The sequence below is a fragment of the Panthera uncia genome, chromosome E1, assembly GCF_023721935.1.
Source record: "Panthera uncia isolate 11264 chromosome E1, Puncia_PCG_1.0, whole genome shotgun sequence".
NCBI lineage: Eukaryota > Metazoa > Chordata > Mammalia > Carnivora > Felidae > Panthera > Panthera uncia.
The window spans coordinates 13,554,625-13,579,976 of record NC_064814.1 but is presented as its reverse complement, the minus strand read 5'-3'; the positions used below and the strand labels follow the sequence as shown (position 1 = coordinate 13,579,976).

Below are 25,352 nucleotides of genomic sequence, written 5' to 3'. Positions count from 1 at the left end.
TGTATAAGTATCTGATTTCTTGTTTTTTAAATTCTTTTGGGTATTGGGGTGCCTGGGTGGCTCAGTCCATTGAGCATGTGACTCTTGATTTCGGCTCAAGTCATGATCCCCAGTTAGTGAGATGGAGCCCACATTGGGCTCTGTGCTGACAGCTCGGAGCGCGCTTGGGGTCCTCTCTCTCCCTCTCTCTCTGCCCCTCCGCCACTCATGCTCCCTCTCTCTGTCTCTCTCAAAAATAAATAAATAAACATTAAAAAAAAAACCCAAAGGTTATAGGAAAATTTAACATTCCGTTGAACACAAGTGAATACATTATTAAAAGAACACTTTGGTTATGAAGCAGGGCAAGTATTTAGTATGTAAGTAGTTCTTTATTTCAGCTCTTGTATTTCTTTTTTAGAAGGTCTCATTCTTTCTTAAAAAATTTTTTTCAATGTTTATTTTTGAGAGAGAGAGAGAGACAGGGCATGAGTGGGGGAGGAGCAGAGAGAGAGGGAGGCGCAGAATCTGAAACAGGCTCCAGGCTCTGAGCTGTCAGCACAGAGCTCGATAAGGGGCTCGAACTCACCAGCCGTAAGATCATGACCTCAGCCAAATTTGGACACTTAACCGACTAAGCCACACAGGCACCTCTAGAAGGTCTCATTCTTCATGTATGTGTTGGGGGGGTTGGATTTCACAATCATACCCAAAGATATATACAAACCTCAGATTAAAATGAGGAGTTAGAAATACCTACATAATTGTTTTATGTATTCTCTGCCTTCATCTGAATTTAGTTTTTGGGGGGAATGGTGACCTTCTTTCTCCATTTATTGAATGTTCCTATATAGGAGCAACCATAAAAGAATTTTATGTCATAAAACTGATGACATTTTGATAACCTTGGTCCATCTCAGAATGATGGTGCCCTCAAGTAAACTCCTTTTGTTCCTTGTTATTTTGGGATATTTAAGTGAATCTGAACTTATGATTGGATTTTTAAAAGATATTTAAGAACGTTCTTTGATACAACTGGAAACGTTTTAAACCTGTTCCATCCTTAAAAATTAGCGCAGAATGCACACTTCATCAAAATATACAAGGTTGGGTGTTTTTGTTTTATAACTGGAAGACAATGTACAATGTGGTACTCTTCAGTTACATTAGTGAAGCCCTTTTTATACTTTTACACATACTTAAACATTTTGTTTTGTAACAAAAATAATCAGTTTCATTGAAAAAAGTCAGTCTGCCCCCTAGAAATGTTTTGAGTGATAAAATAAATAGGATTTCATTATTCTCCCAACTAAAACTTCAAGTTCAAATAAAATACATATTTTTGAAAGTTCAAGGTGTATCAGGGGCACAGTCTCAATGCCAAAGAGAGAACTCTGAATTAATTCTTCATAGAAAGCAATCATATAATTCCAAGTCAGTATATAATTAATTATATATCACTGCAGGATTATTATTTATGCTCACATCTGTATTAAATGAATTGCTTTTCCAGTTTCCTAGTGGACTAGTGGTCCAATGACTTAAATGGACTGCAAATCTACCTCAGTTCAAACCATGCAATTCTTTATAGGCTTCTCTGACTTGAGGGGTTAAATTATCTTAATTATACCTTTGAAAATTAACTGGGCTTCCATATGTGGTTTCTCAACCTCAACAGGTTGTGGGAAGAGTGAAAATGTATTAAGGAAACTTCACTCAAAACTGGAGTTGGGAAAACATGAAGGGCAAGCTTTCACACATGTACAACCATTCCTCCCAGCTTGCCTAGTCCAGCAGGAAGGAAGATTTTCTCTCAGCCCAACAACAGGAAGCTACCCTCACCTGCAGCCAATGAGAGGCTGTCACCACTTCCAGCTCTCATTTTCCTCCAATGAGCTTTTGTTCAAAGCATCCCTCCCAACTTCCTCCTTAGCTCTATGAAGGACCCCCTCACTTTGTTCTCAGGACTTGCTTGTGGTTTGCCACAGTTTGCTTGTCCTGAATTGCAGTTTTCCTGCTATTCCTGAAAAAACTCTTTTGTTGGCTGAATGGCTTACCTTTTTCTTTTAAAAAGGATGACAGAAGCCTTACAAAAGGCTCCTTATCAGAGCTATTTGAAACTACTCCCTTTTTTAATTACTCAAATTAGGGTTTTTCTGTTTCTCTAGCATTATATTTATAGCTTCTTCATATATCTATAGATATCTATATATATATATATCTATAGATATCTATATCTATAGATATCTATATAGATATAGATATCTATAGATAGATATATATATATTGAACTAGAGTTTTCACTATAAAATGAAAAGTTCTGAATATCTGTCTCACTGCCCTCCAGAACTGAGTTTCTATTTCTCAGTGTTTGATTGGAACCAGACATTAGAAGAGGTTCATAGAAGAGTGCCACCAGAAAAAGACATCTTTTAAAGCTGTCTTTATAAATTTCCTTTAGGCCTTTAAATTTCTCCTGAATTTGAGGGATCCCCAGACCATATAAGGGTCTTCTGACACAATGAACCAGAAAACAGCTCCTTAAAAAAAAATTAAGATACAGAGTTTTAATTTAGGCTACAGAGTTCAAGAAGTTATGAAGGGGTCTATTTTTAAAGTTCTAGCAAAGCTTTGTGTGTTGTGATGTACCACGGCAAGTAAGCTTGCTTCCCAATGGTAATTAAGTTAAAAGAAATTTATGGAAAAGAAAAAAAAAAGGGGGAACCTCGGTGGCTCAGTCGGTTAAGCGTCCGGCTTCGGCTCAGGTCATGATCTCATGGTCTGTGAGTTCGAGCCCCGCATTCGGCCCTGTGCTGACAGCTCAGAGCCTGGAGTCTGCTTTGGATTCTGTGTTTCCCTCTCTCTCTGCCCCTCCCCTGCTCATGCTCTGTCTCTCTCTGTCTCAAAAATTAAAAAAAAAAAAAAAAAGAATATTCATGAAAACTGTGGTTTCCAAATTGGATGATTATATACCCTTAAGGTGGGAAAAAATTCTGTATTTATAGAATCTTTCTGAAAACTCACAGCTCACCTTATTGTTGCAATCTTTAAGCAGCACAAATTTCTATATTATTTCATCTATCTTATATTCTATTTGAGCAGCCTTAAGATACTGTGAGAGCACCTACCTATAGGTTCAGTCTGAAAACTGGGTTGTTTTAGAAATCATTGTGTTAAATAATGAGACTCTGCATCTTTTTCAAATTGTCAGAGCCTGGAGATAGCTGTTCCATTGCAAGAGATTTTAAAACCTGGCTTAGGTTCTGAGCTGGCCCCTGATCAGGCAGGGTTCTCCAGGCTGTCCATCCCTAGGGTACCTACAAAGTTGAAACCTGGAAAAGCTGCTTCCTTGACTCTTGGAGAGCAGAGTATGGGAGGTTTACCCAAGGTCTTTACCTCTGATCTGGAGTCCTACTGCTTGTCTGGCCTGATGATCTGGTGCTTGCTCCCTCCTGCTCTTTTTTTTTTTTTTTTTTTTTATAATAGACTTAATTTTTGGATGAGTTTTAGGCTCACAACAACACTGAATAGAAAGTACAGAGAGTTCTCATATACTCCCTGCCCCACACATGCACAACCTTCCTCATTATCAGTATTCAGCACCAGAGGGGTACATTTGTTACAGTTGATGAATTGACACATCACTATCAGTCAAAATCCATAGTTTACATAAGGGTTCATTTTTAGTGTTGTACATTCTGTGGGTTTTGACAAATGTATAATAATGTATATCTACCATAATAGTATCATACAGAAATATTTCACTGCCCTAAAAATCCTCTGTGCTCCACTTACTCATCCATCCCTTCCTCCTAACCCCTCGTGACCACTGATGTTTTTCCTGTCTTCATATTTTGCCTTTTTCAGAATGTCATATACTTAGAATTATTCAATATGTAGCCTTTTTAGATTGGCTTCTTTCTCTTAGTAATATGCATGTAAGTTTCCTCCATGTCTTTTCATGGCTTGACAGCTCATTTCTTTTTAGCCCTGCATAAATATTTCATGTCTGGATGTAGCACAATTTATACATTCACCTACTTAAGGACATGTTAGTTGCTTCTAAGTTCTGGCAATTAGGAATAAAGCTGTGTAAACACCCATATGCTGTACACATGTCTTCAACGCATTTGAATAAATATCAAGGAGCATGATTGCTGGATTATACAGCAAAAGTGTGTTTTGTTTTGTAAGAAACAACCAAACTGTCTTCCAAAGTGGCTGTGCCATTTTGCATTCCCACCAGCAATGAACAGGAGTTCCTGTTGCTCCATTATCCTCACCAGCATTTGGTGTTTGTTAGTGTTTTTAGTTTTGGCCATTCTAATAGGTATGTAACGGTATCTCATTGTTTTACATTTGTTTACCTCTTGCTTGTACATATTCCTGGCTCCTCATTGTTTCTCTTCTTTTTCTTACTGCTCAGCTTCTAGACAAGTAGTTCTCAGATCTGGTCCCCAGATCAACACCACCACCACCTAGGAACTTGTTAAAAATGGAGTTTGGGGGCCTTGCTCAAACCTACTGAATGAAAACTCTATTTTAACAGCCCTCCAAGTGATTCTGATGCAAGCTAAAATTTGAAGACACTGTTCTAGACCTGTACTGTTCAACATGATAACCTCCAAAAATGTAGTTATTGAGCTCTTGGGATATGGCTAGAATGAATTATGATGTCCTGTAAGTGTATAATGCACCCCAGATTTTGAAAACTTAGTATGAAAAAAGAAAAAGCAAGATACCTTGTTGGTAATTTTTATATCAACAACATTGAAATTAAAATACTTTGGATATATTGGGTGAAATAAAATACATTATTAAAATTAATTTTCCCTGCTTTTTTTGTTTTGTTTTGTTTTGTCATAGGGTTACTAGAAAATTTTGAATTACATTTGTAGCTCTCATTGTATTTCTGTTAGCATTACTCTAGACTGTGAGTCAGTGAACTACAACCTGTGGGCTACTCTGGCCTACTGCCTGTTTTTATATGGCCCATGAGTTAAGAGTGGTTTTAAGGGGCGCCTGGGTGGCTCAGTCGGTTAAGCGTCCGACTTCAACTCAGGTCACTATCTCGCAGTCTGTGAGTTCGAGCCCCGTGTCGGGCTCTGGGCTGACGGCTCAGAGCCTGGAGCTGCTTCTGATTCTGTGTCTCCCTCTCTCTGACCCTCCCCCATTCATGCTCTGTCTCTCTCTGTCTCAAAAATAAATAAACGCTAAAAATTAAAAAAAAAAAAGTGGTTTTAAATTTTTAAACAATTGAAAGTAAATTTTCAAGAATTATCACAAAAGAATGATATTCCATGACATGTGATAATTATATGAAATTTAAGTTTTATTGTCCATAAATAAAGTTTTATTGGACTGTGGGCACACTCATTTATTTTTGTATTGTCTATGGTTGCTGTTCCTCTATAGTGGCAGAAAACTAGCTGTGGCAAGAGCCCTATGGCCTACAAGTCTGAAGTATTTACTAACTGGTGCTTTGTAGAAAATATTTGCTAAGCCCTGTTCTAGACTTTCAACTTCCACATGCTGTGTAGGAGAGGACCCTGCTTTTAACTTGCCCCTATTCTTTGTTCCCAACCTTTGCTTACCTTTTAGGCCCAACTCCTTGACCCTTACAACCTGAATCTCAGTGGTATTTTGGGGCTGCAAGATTTGATCTATGCATTTTTCAGGCTACAAACAGGTAGACCAATAATGTTCTTGCCTTCCAGAACTGCACAAGGAACTATGGACCCAGCAAAAGGAACAGAGAGATGCTCAGTAGCTTCTTTCTCCAAATGTGGGGCCTTCCTTCTTAAGGACGAGAGAACATCGGATTGATAGCTCCACCAAACTGAGAGGTAAGCCTATGATTTAGGGCTGGCCCCTTTCTTTAATAACTCAGCAACACCTCTTGAATTAAAACTCTCACTCTCTCTGTGCAGCTTATGCCTACTCTCAGCCAGTGTATTTGGCTTCTGCAGCACCTTGTTCTGCCAGATATATTGTGGAAATTATTATGATGGTTTTTTCCACTCCAGTGAAGCAGACGTCTGGATCCCTTTGTGAGCCTCTTGATCCTTATTCCTTACCACCCCCGCCAATATGCAACCAAAGTCTTGTTGGCTCAATGAATCTATATGGTCTCATTTTATAGAATCCCCAAAGAAGAGAAATATGGCTGTGTTTTCCAGAATGTTAATTGATAACAGTTCTTGGCAACAGTACTCTTCCTGGCTTTCCCTCTTTAACCTACTCCTTCCACCCATAATAATAGCATCATTCCTGAGTAGATTGGCACCAGTCTGGAGTTTCTCTCTCTCTCTCTCTCTCTCTCTCTGTCTCTCTCTCTCTCTTTCTCACCTCTCTCTCTCCCTCTCTCTTTCTGTCTCTCCTCTCTTTCCCCAGCCCCACCCATAGGCCCTTCATTCCTTTTTTCCTTGCTCTACTGATTATACCTGGACTATTTAACTTTCTAATATGAGCTGGTTTGTTGCACACTCCCTGAACATTGTAATGATGTGAATATTAATAATTAGAAGAGGCCTCACTGAGAGATGTTATTCCCGATTTCAACCATACTTCATTGTCAAAGTTAAGGAGAGGTCTTGCATCTCTGTTCACTTAAGAACTGTCTCCTCTAGTCAGTTATCTTTAGATTCTGTAGTTGAGTTGAATTTAGACTCTGGGCTTCGAGTGGGAAGAGGCAGGAACTGTTTCACATAGGTAAACCCTACACAAATCTGGCTTTTCCTGTCTAGCTCATCTTAAATATGGGGCATCAAGAGGGAAATCTATCAGGGGGTTTCTGTTGGAAAGTAAGCTGGGGGATCAAGTGGCCTAGTGTTTTATTCCAGCTTTTCTCCAGATGATCTCCAGATTTCTGGCCTTTACCTTCTCTGGGCTTCAATTTCCTCATCTGTAAAATAAAGGGTGTGATAAATCACCCTGTAACATTCCTTCCAACTCTAAATTGTTCTGGTTCAAAATGTTGAAAATTTCAAGTTAGTATAACCATAGAATTAAAGTTTTTTTTTAAATCTAGAAGTGCTCTTGGGGATCATTTGACCCAATCCTTAGGCGTCCCGATGAGGCTCAGAGAAGCACAAATCACAGAGCTGGTGGTGCCAGAGCTGACTCTAGAACTCCGCTTTCCTTCAGAGGATTGCCTCTTGGAGAAAGGGACATTAACAAGATCACAGTCACTTTGTTTTCAACTCTTGGTCTGTAGTAAGGCATCATCTTATAATTATCTACTCATGTAATCATCATCATCATCGTTGATCACTGAGAGAATTTGCTACTACCCAGGATAGTGCTGTTGTCTTTTGGAAATAATCAGTAAAATGTGGGGCAGGTGGGACCACCTTAGTACTGTTTTTTTAAAGAGATAAAATTTAAGTTTTTTGAAACCAAAGTTGGTGAATATTTTATTTGCAGAAACTTTCGTATTTTACCTAGATGTTTTGGCATCAAGTAGATCAGATTCCCTGACTAGTAAGGTATTTCCTCATAAATTTAGAAGCAACCGTCCTGGGGTAGCCCCAGTTTCTTTGGTAGGAAGGAGAATATAATATACAATAATGTTTTTTTCCCTGTATATATATATATATATATATATATATATATATACATACATACATATATAATATATATACATAAATATATATAAATATATATATTTATAAAGTATATATATATGTATGTATATATATATACTTTATAAATAGCATATTCTCCAGGAAAATAAAAAGTGGCTTCTTAACATACAAATTCCAGGGACCTTTGGAATAAGACACCAGTTTTGCATGTGTGGCAATAGCCATACAAATTTTGGTAATCAAACAAATTTTGGGAACTATGTTCTGGGCCGATGATTCTGTTCTGATCTACCACTATGATTCTTTTTGTGTCATAAGCAACCTGACTGGCTCCAAACATCAGCTGAATAGTTTTGTTTTGTTTTGTTTTTAATCTCTGACAGTGGCTCTCACACTTTAGCCTACCTCAGAATTTCCTAGAGGACATACTAAGAAACAAAATGGTGCAACCCCCAGCGTCTCTGATTAAATAGATCTGGGGTGTGGTCCCATAATTTGCATTTTTAAACAAGTCCAGGGGTGATGCTGATGCCTCTGGTCTCAGGACTATACTTTGAGAACTACTGTTCTACCTATGCCTTTTGGCCAAGAGCTTGCAGGTGAATACTGATTGGTGAATTCAGTGCACAATGCAGGTGATGGTGAGTTTGGCTGGTGTTATTTTTGGTCCCTGTAAGCCAGACCAAGAACAACTTTACTATCCTGTTATCACATTAAATGCTACCTCAGCTGAGATCAGGGGTTCCAAGAGCTTTTGACAGGGAAACTTGAGCTTACCTGGGCCATCCCCTGTCTTTGTGCAGAAAATATATTATTTCCCTCCTACTCCAAGACTCAGAGAGGTGATTGTCCATGATTACATAGCTGTTAACTGCAGTACCAACACCAGAACCTTGACCTCCAGCCTCCCCAAGCTTTTCATGACAATGAAATTAACATTGATAGCGACTGCTTCCCTTTTGCTTTCAGAACAATCTTCTCAGCAAATGTCTACCTGATTTCAAATGGACATTTTCCAGTGGTCATTTGGCCGAAAGGATTAGAACTTTCCATTAATGTCATTGCTCTTCAACCACATGTGTCCTCATAATGCCAGCCAGCTATTTTTCAGTATGTTCAAGGTGTAAGATGAGGGAGCGTGGACATAGCCATGCAAATTTATCTATACTTTTAGAAAACAGGCATATGTTTCACTAAATATTATCATCATATTGAAAAGACAAACTGTTAGGTAATTTACTCCCTCTGGTCTGAATGTGAAAAGCTAGGGAATATCCTGATGGAACTTGCTCATCTGGTAGTACAGGCAATAAAGATTTTGATCCTATAGATTCCAACTTCAATTATGCAGCAACATTGTTGGCTGGAAATGAAAGACCAGACTTCTTAGCCTCCTGTCTATCCCTAGCATTTCTTCTACCTTCTTCATCTTAAAGAGTGAGATGCCTGGCTTCCTGCAGCCCTTCCTATTAAGAGGGATAGATCATGAAATATTCTCTCCTCACAGCAGGTCAGTCATGGTAACTACATAACCATAAATGAACGATTTCGTAACTGTGATGTTGATAAATTTTTAAGCAGCTCTCTCTGCAACTCTCCACTCCTGAGAAGAGATGGCATAGCTTTGAGTCTGAACAGAGTTGGGGGGAAGAGGGATGGAAAGCAGAACTAAAGACTTCATATGTGGGGACAGTATGGTTAAGAGTGGAATCTCCTACCCATTTTTTTGTCTTTGTTTTTAGATTTTGGAGATCATACTTTTTTATTTTATTTTATTTTATTTTATTTTATTATTTTTTTTAATGTTTATTTATTATTGAGACACAGAGCGTGAGCAGGGGAGGGGTAGAGAGGGGGGAGACACAGAATCTGAAGTAGGCTCTAGGCTCTGAGCTGTCAGCACAGAGCCTGACACTGGGCTTGAACTCAAAACTGCAAGGTCATGACCTGAGCCAGTCAGTTGCCTAACCAACTGAGCCACCCAGGTGCCCCATACTTTTTATTTTATTATTTTTTTCCAGGCAAGTTCTCAAAAAATCAGTGAAGGACTCAGAATTGTTTCTCTCCATGGAAATCTTCAGTAAAAGGTGAAAGATTTTATGCAATCTGAAGAGAAACCAGAGTATGGAGATCATACTTTTTAAAAAAATCTTTTATGTTTATTTATATTTTTGAGAGAGAGAGAGAGAGACAAAGTGCAAGCAGGGGATGGGGAGAGAGAGAAGGAGACACAGAATCTGAAGCAGGCTCCAGGCTCTGAGCTGTCAGCACAGAGCCCAACATGGGGCTTGAACTCACAAGCCATAAGATCATGACCTGAGCTAAAGTCAGCCACTCAACTGAGCCACCCAGGTGCCCTTGGAGGGCCTACTTTCTAACGCAGTATGAACCAGTGGTGAGAACCTTACGCTAATGCTCACAAGAGCCATTGGAAAGCGCTAAGCCCTGAGTATGACTCTGAAACAATTTTTCCTATAAACGATTGGGGCTTCTCCCCCCTCCCCCCATTAAATGTATGTGCATATAATATGAAAAAAAAAAAACCTATTTGACTTCAGAAACCTAGTTAGATTTACTAGAATACAAATCACAATCTCTTGAACTGAAAATCAAAGTTATTTGGTATTATGTGGACTAGACTGGTATTGAAATTTTCCACTTTTTTTTTTTTTCTTTTTAAGGAGAACATTCTCTTTTCTCTTCCCCATGGTTTTACTCTCCTTCATTGTCCCTGGAAGTTTTCCACTTTTTAACGGGTTGTGTTGATATTTTATTGACGTACCTACCTAGGTTTATTTTTGTGAGTGCAGTAAATTCTACCAATCATGGAGCTGTTTCGGTGATTGTACAGATAAAATCCCTGAATAAACAGTACTTGGAGGGAACTTGTGTGACCTGGTTTTGTCTGGTCATCTGTATGGTTATTGCATTTTTGTGATTTAGGAGAAAGGAGGATTCCATCTGATAAACTCTGGTGGGGAACTCTGATCTGTACTAGTCAGAGATGCTACATGATCTTCAAGGGCTAAGGGGATTGTGGTGATGTGGTTTACAGGTCACCTCACTGGATATTAAGATTAAACCCTGCCTGGCGAGTTCAGCTGTTTCTGTTTACCCAGTACTCCCAGCCTCACACACAAACCCCCCCATCTTGATTATTTATTTCTTGTTGTTTGAGCTTTCTTTTTGGCTTTAGGAAAATGTCATACGTTGAGGGAAGGGGTGTTGCATGGGTCATGACTTTGACATATTCTTTGGCCAGTGCACTATCAGAAAACACTTTCAGGAATTCCTCATGCTGGGAGCAGTTACTAAAAAAACTCAATTAAAAAAATACATACATTTTATGTTAATTTTCACTTCTTCCGTAAATATTTTTTTTCACTTTGCAAGGATAACAACTGCTTGTGGAGAGGTTAAACAATATAGAGTAGGTTAAAGAAAAAAAGAAAAAGCCCCTAGGAATCGCATCATACTCTCAAAGCCTTTAGTCTCTCTCTTCCATGTATATGTGTATACTCATGCATGAGCATAATGGAAAGCACATGTCATACTAATTTTCCTCCCCACAGCACAAATAGAAACAATGGGGCATAATTTAATATGGTAGTGGTAAATATTATCTCCATGAAACGGTGCTTTAGTTTTAGCAAGATCTTTCGTTTTAGGTTCTGTCCTGACAGTTGTGAAATTATAGTTACATAGATAAGTTCATGCACTACCACATTCATGTACATCTTTGTGTGTGTGTTTTATCACATTTAAGATGGTTATAAAAAATCCCCCCCCGCTTTGGGCTTCTGGTTATTACGTTGTTTTTTTTGGAAAATATTATAAAAGAGATGGGGATACATTGTGATGTGCATCTGCCATTTTCACCAGACAATATTTGATGGAGATCTTTCTATCTGTAGACTTAGAAGAAGATTTTATATATATATACATACATATGTATGTATGTATATATATATATATACATACAGTATATATTATATATATGTCATATAATAGTATATATGATATATATTCCTTTGAAATATTCTCTTATGCAAATTTTCTATAATTTATAATTAATTCTCAAATTTGTTTTATTTGATTATAAAAGTAATATACACTTGCTTTAAAACATTTGAAAACACTACAGAAATGTGCAAAATAAAATGTAAGTTTCTTCCCCCTAGTTTCTTCACTCCCTTCTAAGAGTATCTACTATTAATAGTTTGGTATGTATCCTTCCAGACTTTTTTTTTTTTTTTTTTTTTAGAGAGAGAGAAGTCACATGTGTGAGCTGGGGAGAGGCAGAGGGAAAGGGAAAGAGAAAATCCTAAGTAGGCTCCACGCCCAGCACAGAACCCAACTTAAGGCTTGATCCCACAACCATGAGATCATGACCTGAGCCAAAATCAAGAGTTAGACGCTTAACCAACTGAGCCACCCAGGCACCCTATTCCAGACTTTTTTACTTTTGATACAAACAAAAGTAAATAATATGTTTTTTTTTTTTTTTTTAAAAAAATGAGGTGATACTATAGTATAATGTGATTCTGCAACTTACTATTTTCAACCAACAATATATCATGAGACATTATCAAAGTATTTTCTTTCTTTCTTTCTTTCTTTCTTTCTTTCTTTCTTTCTTTCATTTATTTATTTTGAGAGAGAATGAGCATGAGCCGGGGATGGGCAGAGAGAGAGGGAGAGAGAGAATTCCAAACAGGCTTCATGCTGTCAGAGTGAGCTTTGAACCCACAGACTGTGAGATCATGACCTGAGACAAAATCCAGAGTCAGATGCTTAACCAGCTAAGCCAGCCAGGCACCCCAAAGTGTGTATTTTTTTTAACGACTGCAGAATAATCCAGTAGTATGGATCTATCTTCTATTGATTAACATTCTGGATTCCACCCCCCCCCCAATTTTTACCTATTATTTTTGTTCACTTGTCTTATAAAGATTATGTTCATTTAAATTTTTTTTTAACATTTATTTATTTTTGAGAGACAGAGAGAGACAGAGCATGAGCAGGGGAGGGGCAGAGAGAGAGGGAGACACAGAATCCAAAGCATACTCCAGGCTCCGAGCCATCAGCACAGAGCCCGACATGGGGCTCAAACTCACAAACGGCAAGATTATGACCTGAGCTGAAGTCAGACACTTAACCGACTGAGCCACCTAGGCGCTTTGAAGATTAAGTTCACTTAATATGTTGTTGATACATAAAACAAAATGCCCTCCAGGAAAGTTACACCATTTTATATCTTTACCAAAAGTGCAGAGAGGATCTATTATCTGGGTATCATATATTTCTTCTTTTATTAATTTGGTAAAGAATAAATGTAATCTGCTTGTTCATTTTATTTGTATTTCTTTAATTACTAATTAAGTTAAATATCTTCTTATATGTCTATTGACCATTCAGCTTTTCTTTTTTTTTACAAGTATTTTTTTTAAGTTTATATATTTTGAGAGAGAGTGTGTGTGTGTGTGAACAGGGGAGGGGCAGAGAGAGAGAGAGAGAGAGAGAGAGAGAGAATACCAAGCAGCACAGAACCTGATGGAGGGCTCCATCTCATGAACTGTGAGATTATGACCTGAGCCAAAACCAAGAGTCAGACGCTTAACCAACTAAGCCACCCATATACCCTTCAGCTTTTCTTTTATATACTATCCATTCTTATGCTCATTTTCAATAGAAGTAATTGACTTTCTCTTTTTAACTTGTAAAAGTACTTCGTGTATTGGAGAAATTAGTTATCTGTCATAAGAGTTGCCAATATTTTCCCAACTTATTTGTCATTCAACCTTGTTTATAGTAACTTTTGCCATACAGAATATACAGAAGTTGCTTCTGTTTGTATGTTTTATGTGTGGAGTCAAATTTATCAATCTTTTCCTTTTTGGTTCAAGGGCTTCATGTCAAGCCTGTAAAAATCCCTCATCACCCCAGGATTATACAAAGTACTACCATATTTTCTTTCTCGTACTCTCCTGCTTCCATTCTTCTACATTTAATTCTTTAATCCATCTGGAATCCATTTTGGTATGAACTGTGAGGTATGGGTCCAACTTAATTTTTTTCCCAAAATAGTCAGCCACTCATTCCAACAGCCTTTATTAAACAGTCCATCTTGCCCCCACTGATTTTAACTAATTTTTTTAAACATGTATTTATTGTTGAGAGACAGAGAGCAAGCAAGGGTAGGGCAGAGAGAGAGGGAGACACAGAATCTGAAGCAGGCTCCAAGCTCTGAGCTGTCAGCACAGAGCCCAATGCGGGCCTTGAACTCACCAGCTGTGAGATCATGACATAAGCCAAAGTTGGACGCTTAACCGACTGAGCCACCCAGGTGCCCCTTGACTGGCTAATTTAGTGTACACTAATTTTCCAAAACACACTTGAGTCTACTTTTGGACTCCATTGTGTTCCCTCGATCTGTCATCTGTTCCTGTGCCAATAACACAATGTTTTAATTTCTGTAGCTTAAAGATATTTTCTTATATCTGGTAGGACTACTCCTTTAAAAAATATTTTTTTTCAACGTTTTTTTTTTTTTTGTTTTTTTTTTTTTGGGACAGAGAGAGACATAGCATGAACGGGGAAGGGGCAGAGAGAGAGGGAGACACAGAATCGGAAACAGGCTCCAGGCTCCGAGCCATCAGCCCAGAGCCTGACGCGGGGCTCGAACTCACGGACCGCGAGATCGTGACCTGGCTGAAGTCGGACGCTTAACCGACTGCGCCACCCAGGCGCCCCTAAAAAATATTTTTATTTCCACAAGTTTTTTTATTTTTATTTTTTGTTTTAGACAGAGCAAGCGGGAGAGAGGGGCAAAGAGAAAGAGAGAGAGCCCTAATGCAGGGCTTGATCCCATGACCCCGGGATCATGACCCAAGCTGAAATCAAGAGTTGGACACTCAACTGACTGAGCCACCCAGGCACCCCTCCACAAGTTTTTAAATTGAGGTGAAATTCATGTAATATAAAGTTAACCTTTTTTTTTTTAATTTAAAGTAGGATTAACACTTAGCATGGACCCCAACGCGAGGCTTCATCTCAAGACCCTGAGCTGAAATCAAGAGTTGGATGCTTAACCAACTGAACCACCTAGGTGCCCCAAGTTAACCATTTTAAAGTGGACAATTCAGAGGCATTTAGTACATTCACATTGTTGTGCAACCATCGCTTCTATCTGGTTCCAAAACATTTTAATTACCCTAAGAGGGAAACTTCATACCCACGAAACAGTTTTTCCCCACCCCACCCCCACCACACACACAAATTTTTAACACAAAAAATTAAACTTATATTATAAAATCCCAGGCTTCAAGTCACTGGATTCTACTCCTGAAATCATTATTGCACTATATGCTAAATAACTTGGATGTAAATGAAAAAAAAAAAATCCCAGGCTTTAGATCCACCATGTGTTAAGGAAGCTTAAAAATCCAAGTCCAAGTTCAGAATTATAGAGAAGCCTTTCCTTTCCTTTCATTTATTTTATTTTATTTTATTTTATTTTATTTTATTTATTTTTTGAGAGAGAGGGGGCACAAGGGAGTGAGGGGCAGAGAGAGAGAGAGAGAGAGAGAGAGAGAGAGAGAGAAGCAGGGCTCACCCAAAGTGGGGCTCATGTTTTTTTACCCAAAGTTGGGCTTGTGCTCACCCAATGTGGGACTCAAACTCACAAACTGCGAGATCATGACCTGAGCTGAAGTCAGATGCTTAATGACTTAGCCACCCAGGTGCCTGAGAAGCCTTTCGTGATTAAGGAATGCCTCTGTATCCCCCAAGCTTACTTCTACGTCCCCAGTAACCCAAGACTCAGCTCGGATTCTTTTAATCTACTGCTAAATTGCTTTGTGATTTTTCTTAAGCATCTGTGACTTGTGTTATGTCTCCTCAACCACCTTGTAAACCTGCTACTTTTTTTTCCTCCAGTCCACCGTCATAGCACCTGGCACTAGCTTTACACAGTCACGGTCTCATTAAAATATTGTTGATTGATTGTTATCAAAACTTCCATATTGGATTTAGTGGGGTGTCAGGAGACTGCATGGTGCATGATTTAAGTGGGAATTAAGAGGGAATTCAACATACAGCATTTTACTTTCAGATAATATACTACTAGCTGCCATTTATTAAGTGCCTATTAGTTGTCCTGTCATACACATTAACTCACTGAAAAATTCTTACAACAATCTTCTGGGGTGGAGGTTTTCTGATGATATTCACTGAGATGAAATAATTTGCTTAAAATCCCTGGGTTTAATGTCGGATCCACACTTTGAACCCAGGTTAGGGTTCTACCCTGCACCTTCTACCATGCTTCATTGTGTCCGTATAGTCTCTCCATCAAGGGCTACCCATCACATTATCCCAATGAATGTTTTTACATTCATTTTTTTTTTAATGTTTATTTATTTCTGAGAGAGAGACAGAGACAGAGACAGAACATGAGCAAGGAAGGGGCAGAGACAGATGGAGACACAGAACCCAAGACAGACTCCAGGCTCTGAGCTGTCAGCACAAAGCCTGATGTGGGGCTTGAACTCACGAGCCATGAGATCATGACCTGAGCTGAAGTCGGAGGCTTAACCGACTGAGCCACCCAGGCGCCCCTACATTCATTGTTATAGTCAGGTTTGTCTTGAAGGAATGTGCTTGTCTCACAACCTTACTTCATGCCCTGGCCAAGCTATCAAGGATCAAGTTCATTTCTTGCTTTATTCTGTTCTGTGTTCTGGATGGAGTCCCATGCTGGCTGGCCCAGGTGTTAAAACTGTCACCTTGGCTGGAGCTGGAGCTGGTATGTGGAGTCAAAGCCAGGCACAGCAACCACCATAGGGATGGGAGACATCATTTTCCTAAAGGGAGGAATCCTGGGAGCTTCATCTCTTCTCAGTCATCCCACATGTAGCATCTCCCTCTTTTCTTCTAGAAAAATGTATGAAGCTTGGGGATGTCAGAGAGCACTTTGGAGAAATTTAGTGTAAACGAATCAGAAATATATGGATTGGCTTTCCCGCAGAGGAGACTCACGTTTTAAAGTAGAAAGGAAAATATATGGGACAAAGACTAGGTGGGCTTCTGAGTATGGCAGGGTGGGGTTGGGGTATTTCAGCAAATTCCAAGAAGTGGGCCATACCAGCCCAACCTGCCCCTGACAGTTGCAGAAAGACAGCCAGCTCTGGGACGTGTAGTCCTGGATGTGTGTTCTCAGAGGACAGAGGCCCTGCATATGGAAGTGAGAGGCATGGATTCAGGATGCAGTAATGCCACTTGGCAGCTCTTGCGACCTTTGTGACTGGACAATATCATCACTTGGTCCTGGTAAATTTCTTCATCTGTTTAAAAGAAGCAGGGGGTTATTTAATGATAGCATCTTTCCCACCTGCTTGTGTGGTTTTGTGACATGTTTCCAATTTGCTATAAATTAGTAAGGCATTATCATCATTTAGATGCATACTAAAGAATTTAGAGAGATAATAAGTGATGATAATGAACAAATTAGGTCAAGTGGACTGACAATTTTTAAAATGGCTATGAGACTTCTTCAGGGCGCCTGGGTGGCTCAGTCATTTAAGCGTCTGACTCTTGATCTCAGCTCAGGGCATGAGCTCACGATTTGTGAGATCGAGCCCCACACTGGGCTCTGTGCTGACAGTGCAGAGCTTGCTTAGGATTCTCTCTCTCTCCCTCTCTCAAAATAAGGAAATAAACGTTAAAGATTAAAAAAAAAAAAAAAAAAAGACTTCTCCTTCAAGGGATGTTAGATGAGAACTAACATGAATAACTATGTTTATACAGATGACCCCTTTTCAGCCTGGATTTCTGACATACATTCATTTAGTAATAACAGGATCCAGTTCCCCGTGCTGAGTATGAGTGTGCTCTGGGGGATGGGGGGATGGGTGGAGCACAGGGACTAAAAACCCTTAATGCTGGAAGGAAACTTAGGGATCATTAATTCCTATTTCCTCATTTTCCAGATAAGCAAAATGAGGCCCAGAGAGACAAGGTAATTTGCCTGAGACCACTCAGCTAAGGCTGAGCTGGGGCTCAACCTCAGCTTTTGGTTCTTGCATTCTAGTGATTTGATAAAATAGTAAATGACAGTGAACTAATTGAAGAACGCTTTGAAAACATTGTCAAATAGGTCACTTTGCACCCGTTTTTCTTCTGTCCTCAGGGAATGCAGAGATGGCTGATGCCTGATTGGTAAGGTAGAGAAGAATTGGCTCCCACAAAATCCACATCAGACCTCTTTAAAACTTCCAGGTGTCTTGCTTGCATGGAGAGGTTTCTCAGATCTCAAGCTCATCTGCAGTGAGCCACAGACCTGGGAGCTCCAAATGTCTCTTCCCTATCCTCCTCCTAGCCTTCTCACCCCAGGAGACAAGCAGGCTGATTTCATTCCCAAAGGAATGACTAAGTGATCATTGGACTCAGACCAGCATAGGGAGAAATAGTAGGAATATGTTCATGGTTGTTTCTGTAAGCCTCAGAAACATCCTTGGCCAGGCAAAAGATAGGATGATAATGGAACAACCATCATCAAGCTATAAGAAACACACATCCTGAAATGGGTCTGGTTCTAGTTGGGAAACGGAGACCCCTTGACTTGTAATGGTTTTGGCTGCATTTTTGCTCCTCTTTTCTGACCCTTAAGGTTCAGCCCTGTGCCTGGTGCCTCACTGGTTGCTTTCCAGTTTCCCAGCCTCGATTCCTGCTCCCTGACACTTGATTTCTCAGACTATATTTGCTTTGTCTATCTACCCACACTATGCTACCTGCTTTTTCCTTTCTGCCCTAGGACCCCTAGATTTGACCTCTTGCTTGTTTAACCCATGGTTTGTTCCTTCCATCCTTTACTCTCTACTCAGGATTTGAGTTTTTGTCCCCACAACTTACTCAGCTGCCTTCCCTGCCTGCCCCTAACTCTGACCCCTTCTACTATGGAAACTTGTTACTACTCCATTTCTGGGGTGACTCTTCCCTGCCACATCCTCATCTTACATTCCCCATGCCCAAACCCCAAACTGACAAGAACATGGGACAGCTATTTGCCAGGTACTTTGCCGTCATTATCATCCCCCACAGCCATGTGGTGTCCTTACTCGGATGTGGCTACAGGACATTGCCCATCTCCCCTGGCCTGTGTGCCCTCCACAATAGCAAATCATCAACAGCAGACTTGGAGACCAGTTGCCTTGAGTGCAGCAAAGCTCCGCAGTCCTCCCAACTCTCCTAGAGCCAGTGCTTGGCATGGGGGAAAACAGAACCAGGTTGATTCTTCTCCCTAGCCATCCACAGTGGCACCAAAAGGAGAAAAGGCATATCAAGCCATGTTGTACATTTGGATCAATTAATTAAACGTCCCCCACCATGACCCTCTTTGCCTTGCAGAAGCGGAATGTTTCAATGTCAAGATGTCTCAGCGACGCCTGGGTGGCTCAGTCGGTTAAGTGTCCAACTCTTGGTCTCAGCTCAGTTCTTGATCTCAGGGTTTTGAGTTCCGCCTCTGCATTGGGCTCCATGTTGGGCGTGGAGCCTCCTTTTTAAAAAAATTGTTTTTAACATTTATTCATTTTGGAGAGTGAGAGAGACAGAGCATGAACGGGGGAGGGGCAGAGAGAGAGGAAAACACAGAATCTGAAGCAGGCTCTAGGCTCCGAGCTGTCCGGCACAGAGCCCGACGCGGGGCTTGAACTCACGGACGGCGAGATCATGACAGGAGCCGAAGTCGGATGCTCAACCGACTGAGCCACCCAGGCGCCCCGGAGCCTCCTTTTTTAACAAGTTGAAAAAGATGTGTGTGAGAGGGCACCAGCTAGAGGGTTATTGTCAGAATCTGAGATGTAAGGACCAGAACCTGAACTGGAGACATGGCCCTAGCGTAAACATGACGAAGAAAGCAAGAGACAGATATGAGACATTTTCATGAAAAAGAGCAACAGAACTTGGAGACTACATGGATGTAAGGGATAGAGAGAAGGATCAGTCAATGCCAAGGCTATTGTTGGAATTAACCAGGTTAAGGTATCTCTAGCTGCATCGCCCCCTGAGCACCTGCAACCAACTGGTCTAAAATCTAACAGTTTTCATCTCCAAGCCAGTTCTTCCTCTTTCTCCCCATTCGATTCAGTGGATCTAGCACTCCCTTAGCTCTTCACATTTGAAATTCTGAAAGGTCTTTGACTCCGTCCACAAGGTCTTCCTGAAATCCAGTATATCACAAATCCTGCTGATGTTCCCCTTATAATGTTTCTTAAAGTCCATCCCATCTTTTTATTCTGAGTGCTCCCACCCTGAGTTAGGGTCTCAGAGTTTCCAGCCAGGACTATTGCCTCTCAGTTCTACCTTCAGTCTCCCTGCTTCAATCCATGCCACACTCAGCTGCCACATCATCTTTCCAAAACACCACTTGAAACATGCTACCTTCACTGCAAAAAATATGCCCATGACTTCTGTTGTGTGGGAAATCAGCTTACTGCAATGGTAGCTTCCCAAGTTCATGACCAAGTGAGCTATCTCTAAGGTCGCAAAATAGAAAGGATGCATAGATTGAGTTGAAATGCTCAAATCGTATGGTTTATTAAGTCAAATTAAAACACATAGCAAGAAACAAGGGGAAGGAGAGGGATGGGACTACTTTATCAACTTAGGGTAGTGTACAAGCAGGGTGGAAGGAACACACTACCTGAATTTTGGGGTATGCAGTGTCTATATATTCTGTATCTCTCTGTGCTGCATCAGGCTTCTCTGTTGAAATTATAAGGACCAGAGTCCTTATAATTCAAGCTAGGGGACCCACAGAATGAAAGTGCACTGGGGGCCAGTGGCAAACATATGAACAAGCACGCGGGGCCATAGCTGTAACTTGCTATTTAGCCTCCTGAGCAGCCATGAGTATATTTGTATATCTCGGCAGAGTAGACAGGGAACATACCAGAGTAGATGTCACCAAAGTGTCATATTAAAACCTCATGTGGGGCGCCTGGGGGGCTCAGTCAGTTAAGCATCCGACTCGATCTCAGCTCAGGTCTTGATCTCAGGGCCATGAGTTCAAGCCCCATGTTGGGCTCCATGCTGGGCCTGAAGCCTACTTAAAAACAAAAACAAAAAAACACCTTATGAACATCGAGTCCTCATGTACATATAGTCTATCCTGAATATTATTGCCTTTGGTATATTTAGTGCCTTATGTATCTTATGCATGTTTAGGATGTCATAACTATTTAGTAACTTTTATGCATTTAGTGTCCCGTGACTATTTAATATGCAGGCGTCTTGTGAATATTAGTCATCTCTTAGTCCTACCACACATGCTCTACTTGACCTCGGCCTAGGTCTAACAAACATGTTGCTTACTAGCTACTCACCTGTACTTAAAACATCTTAAAATGTTTCGCTCATGTTTTACAAACTACCTACTTATTTCTCTTCTATAACAGGATTGAATATTCTCAAATCGTATCCCCACCTTCCCTTTGCCCACAGTGCTGTAAACTCCTGGTCCACCCCCGCTGCCCCAAATCTGCTCCTCCTTCAGACTTTCCCATCTCCAAAATGGCACTTCCAGACCTCAGGGTGAACCTTGACAAAAACTCTCCTTACCCTCTTCATAAGCAGTTTGTCCTCAAGACCTCACCTCTCCACTCCTGAGACACACTTCCACCCCCATCCAAGCTGTCGCCAGCCTTCTTCTGAGGCAACTGCAGTTCGCTGCTGCTGCTTCCACTCTTAGCCACTTCAGTCCTGTCCCACACAGCGTCGCAGACTGATCTTTCTCAGAAGTCAATTGGATCATGTCACTCTCCTGCTTAAAACCAGTCACCGATTCCTCATTGCCCTGAGGGTCAAGTCCGAAGTTCTTAATGTGGTGTCTGTGGACCTGTGAGATGTGGCTTGTGCCACTCCCCAGCCTCACCTCGGCACCCTCTCCCTTCCCAAGGCTCCTCCACATGATCTCTAGTTTCTTCCTTTGGGCCTTCATATTTTCTATTACTTTTACCGGGAACGCCCCTCTTGCTCGGGATTCTGTCTCCCTCACACACACACAAACCAGTGCTACTCATTTTTCAGGCTTCAGCTTAAACGTGACTTACTCAGAGAGGCTGACCCCCCAGCCTATTGAGGGCCTGCATTGTTCTGTCTCATAACACCCTCTCGTTTTGTTTCCTTCGTAGCATTTATTCGACTGTGGATTTATTTAAAAGCTGCCTGGCTTCCAAGCCATAAAGTCTCATTAGGGCAGGGATCTGTTCCGTTCACAGTAGCCCAGCCAGCGCTTAGCACAATACTTCACACATAGTAAACACTCACTAAATAGTAGTTGAATGAATGAAGGAATGTGAGTAAAACGTGGCTTTCCTTGGCCTCATGTCGCCAACTTTAGTCCCTTTCCATGGATTTTGTGGCCAGAGTTCTGGGTTTGAATTTTGACTTTCCATTTATGAAGCATGACTGTTAGTGAGTTACTTAAACTCCTTGATTCCCAACATTTCTCATGTATAGAATAGGGAGAGAGATGCGCACCTCACAAGCTGCAGTGAGGATCCAGTAAGATGAGGTCGGGGAGAGCCTTGGCGTGGCGACTGACCCCAGTGCGGGCGCTCAGTCAGCACCTGTGCCGTCACTCCTTTCTCGTCCTGCACCCCTGCACCGTTACCCTGCTCTCCATCAGGCCGCATTTCCTTCTTCTCAACTTTATTAGGTCCCAGAAGGTCTCACATGTCTTCGGGGAGCCTCCTTCAGCAGTTCAGCCCTTGGTGGGTGCTCATTCCTCAAACCGTTCACCTGCTCATTTCCAGTCCTTGGAACGTATAGTGGTGACCTTTGTTGGTTTTGTTTTTAAATCTTCCATGTGTCCTGTTTCTCCAACTAGACTCCAAGCCCTTTGGCCACAGGATTCCCATCTCAGGCTTCTTGTCTCCCTCACAGTACCTGACTCAGTGCCTTACAACGAGATGCTCAACTCCATGTTTGTGAGTGCCCTCAGGGTATCAGGCACTGTGGTAGTTTTCACATTCATTGTCGCCTAACTTCATCTTCATGAGAACCCACCAGGTAAGTATTACTATGTCTGTTGGGAAAACAGAGGCTCAAAGTATAGTAATCTAACTTAGGGCACCCAGTGAGCAGAGAGCAGTCTGTTAACTCTGTGTGTTTGCTTGATAGCCTGGCACATCACAGACGATCGATAAATAGTTGTTAGTACACTTCCCACCACACCATATTGCCTGTCTCGGGAAGTATTTATTCACGCTGAGGATGGTCATTATCATGTTCTCACTTCCTCCCTACCAAGAACTTGGCTGAAAATCCCCTGTCCTTGAGCCTCTCCACTAAAGCCCTCCCAGTGTCCTGTACCCCAAGTTCACACTCAGTTTCCTATTTGTGCTACATCTCGTTGCTAAATTCTCATAGACCCTGCCCCGGCCCGCCTCTTGTTTCCCCACAAGCCCTGTTCTCCATATCTTTCCCCCAAGAAAGCTTTTCTTCCTCATGGCCCTCCCTTCTCCCATCCCCCTTCCAGTCCAATTTTACTTCCGGTTGCAGGGATTAAGAAACACACCCCCACCTGGAAATGCCCTCTGAACTAGAGCACTTATGTCCAGGAGATGTCTAAGGTTCTTTAGAGGGAGAATTATTACTACTCATTAGTTGGATAGCTTGAACGAGGCATATCTCCTCTCATAGCCTCAATTTCTTCACATATAAAATGGTAAGACTCACTCACATTTATCAAGCACCTACAAAAGGGACATAAGCATTGGATATATTAGAAGTCAATAATAGCAGATGCTTACTCAGCACTTTTTGTGTGCAAATGCTTCACATGTATTTACTCACTTAATCCTCACAACAACCCTACAAGAATGTTATTTTTTTTAATGTTTATTTATTTTTGAGAGAGAGAGCGGGGGAGGAACACAGAGAGAGGGAAACAGAAGATCCGAAGTGGGTGCCATGTTGACAGCAGAGAGCCCAAAGCAGGGATCGAACTCACTGTGAGATCACTGCCTGAGTCCGAGTTAGATGCTTAACCGGCTGAGCCACCCAGGCACCCTGAGAATGTTATTAGTAACACTATTTGACAGACGAAAAATGGAGGTCTCCAATTTAAGTAATTATCCCTAGATCACCCAAGCCAGGGGGTGGTAAAACGGGGCTTCCAAGTGCAGCAGTTCTGGCTGCGGAGTCCTTGTCCTAACCACTGCCCTATACTACGTCTTATTTCCTCATAAAACAAGAGGGGCTAGTTAAAAAATAATCCCCTAGATTTTTATAGCTCTTTTCCAATCCTAAAGCACTGTTCATACTCCATACCCTATTTGATCTTCAAAACAACCCTAGAGGTAGATATTATCAGAGCAGTTTATGGGGTAAGAGCTGAGACTTACTAAGAGGGTCATGTGTCCAAGGGCACACAGGGGGTGAGGGCAGAGTCAGGACTCGAACCCAGGACCGCTCATTCCCAGCGCCTCTCCTGCTACATCTCTGATGCCACTGTCCTTTCTGAGTCTCCTCCGGCTCCAATATTGTACGCTATCCTTTCCTCTCTCTTTTTTTAAAAAAGAAACCCCAGTGTTCCTCAAAGAATCCCCTGCCCTGTCACCCCCACACCTTCTCTGCGCAGTGCGTGCTCACAGACAGCACCAGGGGGTGCTATAGACTAGCACACAGGGACGTGCTGCCCTGGGAGCCCCTGCTGGAGGAAACAACCAGAAGCTTCCCTGACTGTTCTTTTCCTTTTAATTTGTTTATATTAAAAAAAAAAAAAAAAAGTTTTTCGTAAGTACTACTTGTACATAGTACAAAATTTTAAAGGTAAAAATGAGTATACAAGGTACCTGCTCCCCAGTTACCCAGCTCATCATCCTGGGGGGCAAACCCAAGAAGTTTTCTAGTGTTTCTTTCTAGAGATATTCTGTGCTTATGTAAGCAAATATGTATTCTTCTTCCCACACAAATGATAGCATACAAACACGCACGCGATGTTTTTTTTTTTTTTTTTTCAACGTTTTTTATTTATTTTTGGGACAGAGAGAGACAGAGCATGAACGGGGGAGGGTCAGAGAGAGAGGGAGACACAGAATCGGAAACAGGCTCCAGGCTCCGAGCCATCAGCCCAGAGCCCGACGCGGGGCTCGAACTCACGGACCGCGAGATCGCGACCTGGCTGAAGTCGGACGCTTAACCGACTGCGCCACCCAGGCGCCCCGCACGCGTTGTTTTTTACTGTTCATGCAAATGGTACCATACTATGCACACTATTTTTCCTGTAGCTTCTGGGGGTAATTTATGTAGCAGATCAGTCCTCGTCATAATTCATAATACCTGTATTGAATTGAATGGATAAACCATAATCAATTTAACCAGATCCCTATTATTTTCTGTCTTGTACCATTACAAGCAAAGCTGCAGATAAATACACTGTACGTAGGTCACTTTGCACATGTGCGTATCTGCAGGATAGGTTCGCAGAAATGAGATTGCTTGCCTCAATACAAATTACACACATTTGTAATGCTGATCAATACTGCTCAATTGCCTTGCACAGAAGCTGCCTGTTTATGGCTGCATCAGCAGGGCATTGGAGGGTATGTTTCCTACACCCTCACTAACACAGAATCTTATCAAGACTTCTGATCTTTGCCTTCCCCATAGGTGAAAGATGGTTTCTCACCACAGTTATAATTACATTTCTCTTGAAATGAGGATCCCCTGACCTCTGGGATTCATTCATGCAATCTGTAGTTAATTAGCAGGTGTCTCCCATGT

The 25,352-nt window shown here is 41.2% G+C and overlaps 1 long non-coding RNA gene and 1 other non-coding gene across 2 annotated transcripts in view; one reads left to right on the top strand and one right to left on the bottom strand.

Moving 5' to 3' along the window:
* The window catches only part of LOC125926636 (uncharacterized), a 53,851-nt gene that overhangs the window by 2,131 nt on the left and 26,368 nt on the right, over positions 1-25,352 (top strand). The window contains exon 2 of the long non-coding RNA XR_007459123.1: positions 5,697-5,825. This is a non-coding gene — a long non-coding RNA (uncharacterized LOC125926636). The remainder of the gene's footprint in view (positions 1-5,696; positions 5,826-25,352) is intronic.
* LOC125927771 (U5 spliceosomal RNA) lies at positions 9,574-9,691 on the bottom strand. Its single transcript, XR_007459447.1, has one exon. It is a non-coding gene; the product is annotated as a U5 spliceosomal RNA (small nuclear RNA).